Raw genomic sequence first — 14,048 nt, forward strand, 5'->3', positions numbered from 1 at the left:
CTAAGATAAACAGCTCTGATCTTTTTACTCCCTCCTCAAATGTAAGCTGTTCTATACCCTTGATCATCTTAGTTGCCCTTCTTTGAACCTTTTCCAGTTCCACTGTATCCTTTTTGAGATGGAGGGGACCAGAACTGGACACAGTACTCAAGGTGTGGGTGCACCATGGATTTATGTAGTGGCATTAAGATCTTTTCCATCTTATTTTCTCTCTCTTTCCTGAGAGTTCCTAAAATTCCGTTGGCCTTTCTTGACTACTGTTCTGCACTGAGCTGGTTTTCAGAAAACTATCCACAATGACTCCACTATCTCTTTCTTGAGTGGGAACAGCTAATTTAGACCCCATCATTACATAGCTGCAGTTGGGATTATTTTTTCCAATGTGCATTGCTCTGCACTGATCAATCAACATTTTGTTGTCCAGTCACCAGTTTTGTGAGATTCCCCCTTGTAACTCTTAACAGTCAGCTTTGGATTTAACTATGTTGAATAATTTTGTATCTTAAACTTTTTCACTTTCTACTCTTTACCTCCTTCCCCAGATCATTAATGAATATGTTCAACTGCACAGGTCCCAGTAAAGATGTCTGGGGGACCCTGCTGTTTACCTCTTTCCATTGTGAAAACTGGCCATTTACTCCTATGTTTTGTTTCCTGTCTTTTAACCAGTTACTGATTCATGAGAGGACCTTCCCTGTTTTCCCAGGGCTACTTAGTTTCCTTAAGAGTCTTTGATGAGGGACCTCTTCAAAGGCTTTCTGAAAGTCCACTATACCCCCCTTATATATATATATATATATTTTTTAAATAATGGAGATATCCTATCTCCTAGGATGGGAAGGACCTTGGAAAGGTCATCAAGTCCAGCCCCCTGCCTTCACTAGCAGGACCAAGTACTGATTTTGTGCCAGGTCCCTAAGTGGCCCCCTCAAGGATCAAACTCACAACCCTGGGTTTAGAAGGCCAATGCTCAAACCACTGAGCTATCCCTCCCCCCTTAGCCCCATGTTTCTTGACACCCTCAAAGAATTATAATAGACTGGTGAGGCATAACTTCACTTTATAAAAGCCTTGCTGTCTCTTCTCTAACATATCATGTTGATCTATGTGTCTGGTAATTCTGATCTTTACAATCGTTTCTAACAATTTGCCTGGTACTGAAGTTAGGTTCACTGACCTGTAATTGCCAGGATTGTATCTGGAGCCCTGTTTAAAAATTGATGTCACATTAGCTATCCTCCAGTCATCTGGTACAGATGCTTGTTTCAGCAATAGGTTACATATCACAGTTAGTAGTTCTGCAATTTCACATTTGAGTTCCTTCAGACCTCTTGGGTGAATCCCATCTGGGCCTGGTGACATTTTACTGTTTAATTTATCCGTTTGTTTTAAAACCTCTTCCATTGACACACCAGTGGATGTTGTGAAAAGCACAGGAAAAGAAATTGACGTGCCTAGTCATTCTTTTTATCGATCATAAGAATGGCCATACTGGCTGTCATAACTATAAAGGGAAGGGTAACAGCTCTCCTGTGTACAGTACTATAAAATCCCTCCTGGCCAGAGACTCCAAAATCCTTTTCCCTGTAAAGGGTTAAGAAGCTCAGGTAACCTGGCTGGCATCTGACCCAAAGGACCAATAAGGGGACAAGATACTTTCAAATCTTGGGGGGGGGGGGAAAGGCTTTTGTTTGTGCTCTTTGTTTGGGTGTTCGTTCGCTCTTGGGACTGAGAAGGACCAGACATCAATCCAGGTTCTCCACATCTTTCTAAACAAGTCTCTCCTATTTCAAACTTGTAAGTAAATAGCCAGGCAAGGCGTCTTAGTTTTACTTTGTTTTCTCAACTTGTAAATGTACCTTTTACTAGAGTGTTTATCTTTGTTTGCTGTACTTTGAACCTAAAACTAGAAGGGAGTCCTCTGAGCTCTTTAAGTTTGATTACCCTGTAAGGTTAATTTCCATACTGATTTTACAGAGATGATTTTTACCTTTTTTTTTAATCAAAAGCCGCCTTTTAAAGAACCTGATTGATTTTTCCTTGTTTTAGATCCAAGGGGGGTTGGATCTGTATTCACCAGGGGAGAAAGAAGGGGGGATGGTTCATTTCTCCTTGTTTTAAGATCCAAGGGGTTATTCACCAGGGAATTGGTGAAGGTTTCTCAAGGCTCCCCAGGGAAGGGAATTAGTTTTTGAGAATGGTGGCAGCGGACCAGAATCTAAGCTGGTAGTTAAGCTTAGAAGTTTTCATGCAGGCCCCCACATTTGTACCCTAAAGTTCAGAGTGGGGATACAGCCTTGACACTGGCTCAGACCAATGGTCCATCTAACCCAGTATCCTGCCTTCCGACAGCAGCCGGTGCCAGGTGCTTCAGAGGGAATGAATAGAACAGGGCAATTATCAAGTGCTCCATCCCCTGTTGTCCACCCTCACCTTCTAGCAGTCAGAGATTTAGGGGCAACCAGAGCATGGGGCTGCATCCCTGACCATCTTCGCTAATAGCCATTGATGGACCTATCCTCTGTGAACTTATCTAATTTTTTTTTTTTAATTCGTGTTATACTTTTGGCCTTCACAACATCCCCTGGCAACAAGTTCCACAGCTTGACTGTCCGCTGTGTGAAGAAGTACTTCCTCCTGTTTGTTTTAAACCTACTGCCTATTCATTTCATTTGGTCCCTCCTGGTTCTTGTGTTATGTGAAAGGGTAATAACACTTCCCCATTCACTTTCTCCACACCAGTCACGATTTTATAGACCTGTATCATCTGCCCCTTTAGTTGTCTCTTTTCCAAGATGAACAATCCCAGTCTTTTGATTGCCATTATTTCTGATACACGAGTTTGCACAAGAGTTTGACCCTTCAACTCCAATGTCTCCTGCTTGATCCTGCAGTGATCTCATATCCTTTTGTCTCCTAGACCACTAAAAGTCATGATGTTTATTATGGAGGGGTTGGATCTCTCCATAGCAGACATCACAACTAGCTTTCCATCATAACCTTGATTTTGACCCTTTGTCCCACCCTTATTTCTCCAACATTAAACAAATTTCCTGTCTGAAATTGTGTGTGTGTGTGTTCTCACTGGCAAGAGAAGAGTCCAGCTTCAAGATCTGGGAGGAAGTAGGACACAGCATTAATGAGAGATGGAAAGCCAGAAGTATATTGCTGTTTGAAAATTGTTCTAACGTCATTTTGGAATCACATCTAACCAGCGGGTTGGCCTAAAATAGCAGATGTAGCCTGATACACGTGCGAATACAGCAGGGAAGGTACCAATACATCTCTTGCCAGGCTTGACATACTCACTACCCCTAACACATTGTTGTTATAATCTGTATCTAAAAGATGTCCTGTAAAGTGTCATATGCAAACTGGTAACATGCTGCTCCCAAAATCATTGTGTGGGGTATGTACCAGGCATTAAAAACAGGTGCTAGACTTATGCTCTTAAAAGGTGTTTGGCAAGCAATGTATACGCCCAATCTGTCCTAGACAAAGGAATGCATATTTGCTTCTCTGATCAGCCTGGTCATCAGGCAGAGACAATTAAGGAACATTTACATGCAAGATAACAAGCCATAGGAGAGCAAGAGGGGAAAGATGACCCCTGAGGGCTTGGCTACACTTGCGACTTACAGCGCAATAAAGGAGCTCCGTGCGCCCTAGCTCACTCCCCGTCCACACTGGCAAGGCACGTAGAGCGCTCTGACTCCATGGCTACAGCGCTGCTGGTACTCCACCTCGGCAAGAGGAATAACGTTTGCTGCGCCCCTGCTGGAGCACTGCGGCACCAGTGTGAACGAGGTGTTGCATTACTGCGCTCTGATCGGCCTCCGGAAATGTCCCATAATCCCCTTAAATTTCAATAGGGGATGAGACTGCAGTCCCAGGAAGCCCTCCTGTCTTTTGAAGCAGGGTCAGTGAACTTTGGGAAGATATAAGGAAAGAGAAAAAGCCATTTTGGCATCTTCACCTGAAGAGGCAAAGGAACCGAGCACTTTGAGATCTGTGAAGGGTCTTGGGCAGAGAGTCTGGTTAGCCATACTGGAAAAGAGACCTGGTGAGAAATGCTTCCTTGCACAAGAGGGTCTAATGTGTCAAATCAGATTTTAGTCTTAGAAGTGTATTTTTACTTTTGTTTGCTTATATCCCTATGAATCTTTATCTCTTAGACTTGGTAGCACTTAATGCTATGTCCTACTGCTAAATAAACTTTTTTTTTTTTTTACTTTTACTATAAATGAATTCAGTGCACTGATTGAAGGGAAGGAAGTGTGAACCCAGTCAAGCAAACAGACTGCAGTGTATTTTTTCTTAAAAGGAGCAACAAACTTAAAACCTTTTGTAAGTGTTCAGTAAGGGGGCTGAACGCTGCAGGGCAGATGGTTTGGGGGAAATTCGGGTATTGGCGTTCTGCAAAAAGCACTGAGTGGTGGAAACCAAGGTGTGACCTGAATGCTTGTCTACTGGTGGTTGGTGTCAGGGCTGTGAGCCAAAGCGGCAGAGTATTTATAGTACCCAAAGTTCACAGTTTAAGGCAAAATGATAAAAATGTTGTTTATGTGAGGGGGAAAACTTGTTATATTTAGTTGGCATCAGTGAGAGTTGGAATGTTTTTGCAAAGCGTTGGTCATCCTTTTTGTGGTCCGGAGTTGCAAATCTAACATCACTATGTCTGGTCCAGTGCAGCCACTAAATTAATTAATTAATAAAATTAATTAACATCACTCTGTCTGGTCCAGTGCAGCCACTACCAAATCTGCTTCTTGGAACACGAAGATTACAATGGTCGCTGGCTATCTTGCAAGTTTTAAACAAGAGAAAAAGACACACAGTGGTCTGCTGGACTGAGCAGAGGAGTGGGAATCAGGGATGCCCGACCTCTTTTCCCATGAGGCATTAATAATAGTACTTCGCACTGTTGTGACACTTGTCATTCAGGGATCTCAGGGTGTTCTTATGCCCCTCACCATTGCTCTGTCTGGTTTCATTATCCCCATTTTGCAGATGGGAAATCTGAGACACCATGGCCAATCTCCACAGAATAGAACTTAGTTTCTCCTGTTAATACCAATACTTTTCATCGTATATCTAGATTGTAAATAGATAACAATGCAACTGCATTATTTACCTCTCTGAAAGCCTTGGTGACAGCAATCCTCCAATCCTTCCATCATTCCCGTTGTACGTTCAGGCCTTTGGCTTTCGGACTGCACATAATAAAGTCAGCAATGTATTATACAGTGTAGAAATATCATTTCAGCTCGCACTGAAACGCAGCCATCCCCAGGGTGGGATACATCCGTCGTGGTAAAGACACTGGTAGCCGTGCCCAAACAGCTGTCTTCCATCTTTTTCTAAGGTGGCCCCATTAGTTCTCAGAACTTTAGCTTTTGTTTCTTTCAGTCTGTGTTTGCTTTACGATTGCTGCTACAGATGCTTTATCTCAGAGAAAGGATTCATTATTGTACAGTACTCCCTCCTGCGCACTCAACGTATATATATATGTATATTTCTTTCCCCCACTGGATTCCTTTTTCATATTGCTGCCTTGATATTTCTTTCTTCTTCTCCCTTCCTCTTGTCGGGAAGCGATGCTGCGCATCAGACATCAGCGTGAAGTTCATCCAAGGCTGACAAATGAGCTCTTCAATTCTATCCCCTTGTTTAACATTCCGAAGGAGGAAATTAGTCTTAAAACGAATGCATGTAAAACAGATTTCTCTCACTTAAAAAAAAATATTAATTTATCCCAGTGGAAAATATCTTACGAGAGGAGCTTTTCCATTTAAGAATAAAAAAGCTAATTCATTCCTATGCTTCCTTTGATCAAAGCTTATGACTGGGTGAGGGCGACGGGGGGAGAGGGAACACGTTCTGCAGAAGAATTTTGATAACTGTAATAGCAGGGCCTCGCAATACTTGATACTGATATTAACATGGACCATGTCCATATACACAAACCTTTGTCGTGGTTTATAGGCACACACAATGTTAATTCACTGTGGCACGTTCCACCCCATCCAGATGAGTCCAAGGAAGGGTTGTAACCTATAGGAATCTTAGAGTATGTCTACACTAGAAGTGTCAGTCGAACGATATTAGGTTGACTTACAGCCACTGCAGTAATTACTGTGATGGTGCATGTCCACAATAGCTTCCTTGGGTCAGTGGTGTGCGTCCCCTCCAGGAGCGCTTCCACAGACATAAGTAAGGCAGTGTGGGGAGCTGAGAGCCCAGTTCCCTGCCAGGAGCCCGGCTGCCCCACAGGTTCCAATGCTCCAGGTGGGCTGCCCCACCTCTGTTCCCCATTCCCCACCTGGAGCGGGGGAAGCCACCCATGGTTTCTCCCCTCCCCATTCCCCGCCTGGAGCTGGGGGAAGCTGCCCATGGCTTCTCGCCTCTGGCAGGGCCGGATTTCCAGTTAGGCACAGTAGGCATGTGCGTAGAGGTGACGGCGTTCTAGGGGCTCCTAAAAGTGGAAAGTAGGTTAAAAGTTTAATTTTTTTATGAAAAACACGTAGGTCAGCTGTAGGCGGGGCGGAGGGGGCGGGAAAGATGCTGTGCCTAGGGGCATGTAAGGTGTAAATCTGGCCCTGGCCAGAGTGGGATCTAGCTGCCCCAGGTTCCCGGGCTGCCCCCACCCACTCCCCATGGGGAGCCAGGCCCCCTTGTCAATTTCACGTCTCTCTTACATTGGCGGGAGGAAGGCCGTAGTGTGACATAATTAGGTAGACCAGCTCTTATTCTTTAAAATATTCCAGCATAGGGGTACTTGTGAATTTCAGTCCCCTTCTAGGTGTAACCCATTAGCTAAGGGTGTTTCCCTTTCCAAGAACTGGCTCATACAGAGTAGAACAGCCTACCACTATCAGCTAATGGAGTTACTCCTCTACCGCAAGTGGCTAAGGCCTTTCCCTTTGTAGATGGAGAGAGAATTTGAACAGCATCTTGCTAAAGATGTAAAAACTAATAGTACGACAAGTACATCAGAAGCAGAAGCCCTGCCAAACAGGCAGTGGGGCCACTAAGTGACAAAGGTGCTAAAAGGATACTCAAGGAAGACAAGACCATTGCAGAGAATTAATTAATGGAGATATCCCATCTTCTAGAACTGGAAGGGACCTTGGAAAGGTCATCGAGTCCAGCCCCCTGCCTTCACTAGCAGGACCAAGTACTGATTTTGCCCCAGATCCCCAAGTGGCCCCCTCAAGGATTGAACTCACAACCCTGGGTTTAGTAGGCCAATGCTCAAACCACTGAGCTATCCCTCCCAAGCTAAATGAATTCTTTGCATTTGTCTTCAGTGCAGAGGATGAGGGGGCAATAGCCACAGAAAAAGTATTCTTTTTGGGTGACAAATCTAAAGTACTGGCTCACATTGGCGTGTCAATAGAAGAGCTTTTAGAACAAATCAATAAATTAAACAGTAATAAGTCACCAGGACCAGATGGGATTTGCCCAAGAATTCTGAAGGGACTCAGATATGAAATTGCAGAACTATTAGCTGTGGTATGTAACCTTTCTCTGAAATCAACCTCTGTACAAGATGACTGGAGGGTAGCTAATGTAACACCAAATTTTAAACAGGGCTACAGATGCAATCCTGGCAATTACAGGCTGGGGAGGCCGACTTCAATACCAGACAAATTAGTAGAAACTAGTAAAGAGCAGAATTATCAGACACATAGATGAACATGATTTGGTGGGGAAGACTCAACACAGCTTTGGTTAAGGGAATCCACGCCTCACCAATCTATTAGAATTCCCAGAGGGTGTCAAGAAGCATGTGGATAAGGGTGATTCAATCAATATAGTAGACTTGTGTGACAGTCTATTTCCCTATGTTCACCCCTTTCACAGGATTATGATAAACTTTGTACAACGTATGCCTTGTTAGGTATCATTTAAAAACTCATAATTTGCTGATCATTATTGTCCTGGTAAAGTATGTATGGCAACATTGTATGTAAAGTTATAAGGTTCCTCTGTATGGTATCACTAAAACATGTTCCAAATCTGGGAAGCAGTCACAAACCAGTTCCTCAGAGACAAAGGACAAGCTGATGCCAGGTGACAATGAAATCAAATGGACCATCACCTGGGTAAGTGGCCATTCTTTGGCAGGAAAGAGGGTGTGAGCAAAAACCTGCATCTTACAAAGAAACAGTTTGGGGTTCCCATCAACACAGACTTTCTGTCTCCTGAACGTCAGCTGGAGATGCTTGTCGAAGAAGAGAGAGAACTATAAGAAGGGACAATACATGCCCCAAATTCTCTCTCCATTTCTCTCTATCTACATCATCCACAGCACCTGAGGAACAAAGGAAGCAGCAGTGAACTGGGGGCGGGATCTTGACTGAAAGAAAGTCAGCCAATAAGACTGCTGAAACGTGGTGAAAGAGACTTTGCTTTGAATTCACTTAGCTTGTTAACTTAGGCATTAGATGCATTTTACTTTTATTTTTCTTGTAACCTATTCTGACTCTTATGCCTCATTGTTTGTATTCACTTAAAATCTCTCTCTTTGTACTTAATAAACCTGTTTTATAGTTTTATCTAAACCAGGGTGTTTGAACTGAAGTACTTGGGAAATTCCATTTGAGATAATAGGATTTGTGCATATCATTTTCTATTAATAAAATGATGGACTTTATATGAGCTTTTATTGTCCAGGAGAGGGCTGGGCAATACAAGATCTACATTTCTGTGGAAAGTCTGGGAGCTTTCTGGTGTCGCTGGCTGGCGGACGGGTTCATATGGTTCAGGAGTAACTTACATACTGGAGACTGTGTGTGGGCAGACCAGGAGTGGGTGCTCTCACAGCAAAGCACTGTAAAAGGCATCCCAGGTTGGAGTACTGAGGGGACCCAGCTATTCATCAGTCCAGATTATATCCTGGGTATGTCACAACTTGTATTTTCACAAAGCCTATGATGAGGTCCCTCACCAAGGGCTCTTAAGGAAACTAAGTAGTCCTGGGGTAACAGGGAAGGTCCTTTTATGGATCAGTAACTGGTTAAAAGACAGGAAACAAAACATAGGAACAAATGGTCAGTTTTCACAATGGAGATACATAAACAGCAGGGTCCCCCAAACATCTGTATCGGGACCTGTGCTGTTCAATACATTCATTAATGATCTGGGAAATGGGGTGAACAGTAGAAAGTGGCAAAGTTTGCTGATGATACAAAAGTATTCAAGATGGTTAAGTCCAAATCCGACTGCGAAGAGTTACAAGAGGGATCTCACAAAATTGGGTGACTGAGCAACAAAATGGCATGTGAAATTTTACATTAATAAGTACAAAGTAATGCATATTGGAAAAAATAATCCCAACTGCACATACATAATGATGGATTCTAAAATAACCGTTAGCACTCAAGAAAGAGATCTTAGAGTAACCACAGATAATTCTCTGAAAATGTCATTTCAATGAGCAGCAGTGGTCAAAAAGGCTAACTGAATGTTAGGAACCATTAGGAAAGTGATAGAAAATAAGATAGAACAGATCGTAATGCCACTACATAAATCCATGGTGCGCCCACAACTTGAATACTGTATCCAGTTCTGGTTGCCCCATCTCAAAAAGAATATATTGGAGCTGGAAAAGGTTCAGAAAAGGGCAACAAAGATGATCAAGGGTATGGAATAGCTTCCATAAGAGGGGAGACTAAAAAGATTAGTGTTGATCATCTTAGAAAAGAGTCGATTAAGGGGGGATATGACAGAGTTCTATACAATCGGGGGATAACTCCCTGCCAAATTGCAACCTTTGCTCCAATGCACGGAGGGATTAGAGGTTCTCAATGAAATGGTTGTAAGATTCATTTTCTTTTCAAAATGGGCAAAACAATGTATTTTTTCTAGCCTGATTTTGAGAACAAGCTTTTGCCTAAATTTTCAAATAAAATAAAAGAAAGTCTGAGGCAGACACCCAGTGTGGAATATTTCCGCCTGACTGGTTAAAGTTTAGCAGAGTTATAAGATACAGAAAACAGGGTCTTTTGATAGAAAGTATTGGGCATCCTTAACTTACCTAACTTTAACAGGAATGGCCACCTATGTCACCTATAACAGAATAGACTTAGGTCCCTGACTGGAGTGAAATGCTCCAGGATGGAGAAAGCGTTATAGCTCCTTAGTCCCACCTCTAATAGTTTCTGGCCAATTATCCTCCTCCATCTGATTCACCATGGGGCTCAACAGACATAGCCAATTTAACCCTTTTGGAAATCAACCTTTGGGCCTGCACATGCTATGTCATGGACCAGCATCACAAAGATGCTGCAGAAAATATAAACTCACGCTCAAACTTGTCTCCAAATTCTTGACTTTGGCAGCAAAGTATGCCTTAAGAAGTGCCTGCTAAATGTATATTGGCATAGCACCAGAATTGAATTCCTTAAGCTGGTCTGGAAGGAGGTATAGTGTCTTTGTCAGTAGCCATCTTAAGCAAAGCCATCTGAAGCGTCTGGAGTGCTACCAACAGCGCTGCCTTAGGAAGATACTCCATATCAGATGGGAAGACCATCGCAACAATGCCAGCATTCTCTTTGCAGCTAACATTGTCAGCGCTGAGGTGAAGATTACGAACCATCAACTTTGCTGGGCTGGCCATTGTGCACGGATAGCTGTCACTTGTCTTCCGAAGCAAGTCCTCTGTTCTCAACTTAGTCATAGAATCATAGAATTATAGAATATCAGGGTTGGAAGGGACCTCAGGAGGTCATCTAGTCCAACCCCCTGCTCAAAGCAGGACCAATTCCCAACTAAATCATCCCAGCCAGGGCTTTGTCAAGCCGGGCCTTAAAAACCTCCAAGGAAGGAGATTCCACTACCTCCCTAGGTAACCCATTCCAGTGCTTCACCACCCTCCTAGTGAAATAGTGTTTCCTAATATCCAACCTAGACCTCCCCCACTGCAACTTGAGACCATTGCTCCTTGTTCTGTCATCTGCCACCACTGAGAACAGCCGAGCTCCATCCTCTTTGGAACCCCCCTTCAGGTAGTTGAAAGCTGCTATCAAATCCTCTCCTCACTCTTCTCGAGACTAAACGATCCCAGTTCCGTCAGCCTCTCCTCATAAGTCATGTGCTCCAGACCCCTAATCATTTTTGTTGCCCTCCGCTGGACTCTTTCCAATTTGTCCACATCCTTCTTGTAGTGTGGTGCCCAAAACTGGACACAGTACTCCAGATGAGGCCTCACCAATGTCGAATAAAGGGGAACGATCACGTTCCTCGATCTGCTGGCAATGCCCCTACTTATACAGCCCAAAATGCCGTTAGCCTTCTTGGCAACAAGAGCACACTGTTGACTCATATCCAGCTTCTCTTCCACTGTGACCCCTAGGTCCTTTTCTGCAGAACTGCTACCTAGCCATTCGGTCCCTAGTCTATAGCAGTGCATAGGATTCTTCCGTCCTAAGTGCAGGACTTGGCATTTCTCCTTGTTGAACCTTATCAGGTTTTTTTTGGCCCAATCCTCTAATTTGTCTAGCTCCCTCTGTATCCGATCCCTACCCTCCAGGGTATCTACTACACCTCCCAGTTTAGTGTCATCTGCAAACTTGCTGAGCGTGCAGTCCACACCATCCTCCAGATCATTAATAAAGATATTAAACAAAACCGGCCCCAGGACCGACACTTGGGGCACTCCGCTTGAAACCGGCTGCCAACTAGACATGGAGCCATTGATCACGACCCGTTGAGCCTGACGATCTAACCAGCTTTCTATCCACCTTACAGTCCATTCATCCAGCCCATACTTCTTTAACTTGGCGGCAAGAATACTGTGGGAGACCATATCAAAAGCTTTGCTAAAGTCAAGGAATAACACATCCACTGCTTTCCCCTCATCCACAGAGCCAGTTATCTCATCATAGAAGGCAATTAGGTTAGTCAGACATGACTTGCCCTTGGTGAATCCATGCTGACTGTTCCTGATCACTTTCCTCTCCTCTAAGTGTTTCATAATTGATTCCTTGAGGACCTGCTCCATGACTTTTCCGGGGACTGAGGTGAGGCTAACTGGCTTGTAGTTCCCCGGATCCTCCTTCTTCCCTTTTTTAAAGATGGGCACTACATTAGCCTTTTTCCAGTCATCTGGGACCTCCCCCGATTGCCATGAGTTTTCAAGGATGATGGCCAATGGCTCCGCAATCACATCTGCCAACTCCTTTAGCACCCTCGGATGCAGCGCATCCGGCCCCATGGATTTGTGCTCATCCAGTTTTTCTAAATAGTCCCGAATCACTTCTTTCTCCACGGAGGGCTGGTCACCTCCTCCCCATACTGTGCTGCCCAGTTCAGCAATCTGGGAGCTGACCTTGTGCGTGAAGACAGAGGCAAACAAAGCATTGAGTACATGGGCTTTTTCCACATCCTCTGTCATTAGGTTGCCTCCCTCATTCAGTAAGGGGCCCACACTTTCCTTGACTTTCTTCTTGTTGCTAACATACCTGAAGAAACCCTTCTTGTTACTCTTAACATCTCTTGCTAGCTGCAACTCCAAGTGCGATTTGGCCTTCCTGATTTCACTCTTGCATGCCTGAACAATATTTTTATACACCTCCCTGGTCATTTGTCCAATCTTCCACTTCTTGTAAGCTTTTTTTTTTGCGTTTAAGGTCAGCAAGGATTTCACTGTTAAGCCAAGCTGGTCGCCTGCCATATTTACTATTCTTTCTACACATTGGGATGTTTTTTTCCTGCAACCGCAATAAGGATTCTTTAAAATACAGCCAGCTCTCCTGGACCCTTTGCCCTTCATGTTATTCTCCCAGGGGATCCTGCCCATCTGTTCCCTGAGGGAGTCCAAGTCTGCTTTTCTGAAGTCCAGGGTCTGTATTCTGCTGCTCTCCTTTCTTCCTTGTGTCAGGATCCTGAACTGGACCATCTCATGGTCACTGCCTCCCAGGTTCCCATCCACTTTTTCTTCCCCTACTAATTCTTCCCTGTTTGTGAGCAGCAGGTCAAGAAAAGCTCTGCTTCTAGTTGGTTCCTCTAGCACTTGCACCAGGAAATTGTCCCCTACACTTTCCAAAAAACTTCCTGGATTGTCTGTGCACCGCTGTATTGCTCTCCTAGCAGATATCAGGGTGATTAAAGTCTCCCATGAGAACCAGGGCCTGCGATCTAGCAACTTCTGTTAGTTGCCGGAAGAAAGCCGCATCCACCTCATACCCCTGGTCTGGTGGGCTATAGCAGACTCTGACCATGACATCACCCTTGTTGCTCACACTTCTCAACTTTATCCAGAGACTCTCAGGTTTTTCTGCAGTTTCATACCGGAGCTCTGAGCAGTCATACTCCTCTCTTACATACAACGCAACTCCCCCACCTTTTCTGCCCTGCCTGTCCTTCCTGAACAGTTTATATCCATCCATGACAGTACTCCAGTCATGTGAGTTATCCCACCAAGTCTCTGTTATTCCAATCACATCATAGTTTCTTGACTGTGCCAGGACTTCCAGTTCTCCCTGCTTGTTTCCCAGGCTTCTTGCATTTGTGTATAGGCACGTAAGGTAACTCATCGATCGTCCCGCTTTCTCAGTCTGAGACAGGAGTCCTCCCCTCTTGCGCTCTCCTGCTTGTGCTTCCTCCCAGAATCCCATTTCCCCACTTACCTCAGGGCTTTGGTCTCCTTCCACTGGTGAACCTAGTTTAAAGCCCTCCTCCTTAGTCATGATAAAAGGACCCGCAGAGGACAGAGGAAATGTACAAGGACACTTTGAAAGTATAGCTTAAGAAGGGAGGCATTGACCCCATGAATTGGGAAGAGCTGGCTGTCAACAGACTGCAATGGCGTCACACCATGCGTCACACACCCAGCCTCAGCTTGTTTTGAAGGGAATCGCCTTGCTCAAGAGGCTGAGAAACAGCAGAGGAAGGAACGTGTGTAGCATCCTGGCCAGCAGTTGTGCTCTCTCCAAGCAACCATCTGTCACATATGTGGAAAAACCTGTAGAGCAGGGATTGGACTCCTTGGCCAACTTAAGTCTCATCAATGACTTTTCCCCCGGCAGACATCATCCTTATTT

This window comes from Chrysemys picta, chromosome 2, assembly GCF_011386835.1.
Source record: "Chrysemys picta bellii isolate R12L10 chromosome 2, ASM1138683v2, whole genome shotgun sequence".
NCBI classification, from domain to species: domain Eukaryota; kingdom Metazoa; phylum Chordata; order Testudines; family Emydidae; genus Chrysemys; species Chrysemys picta.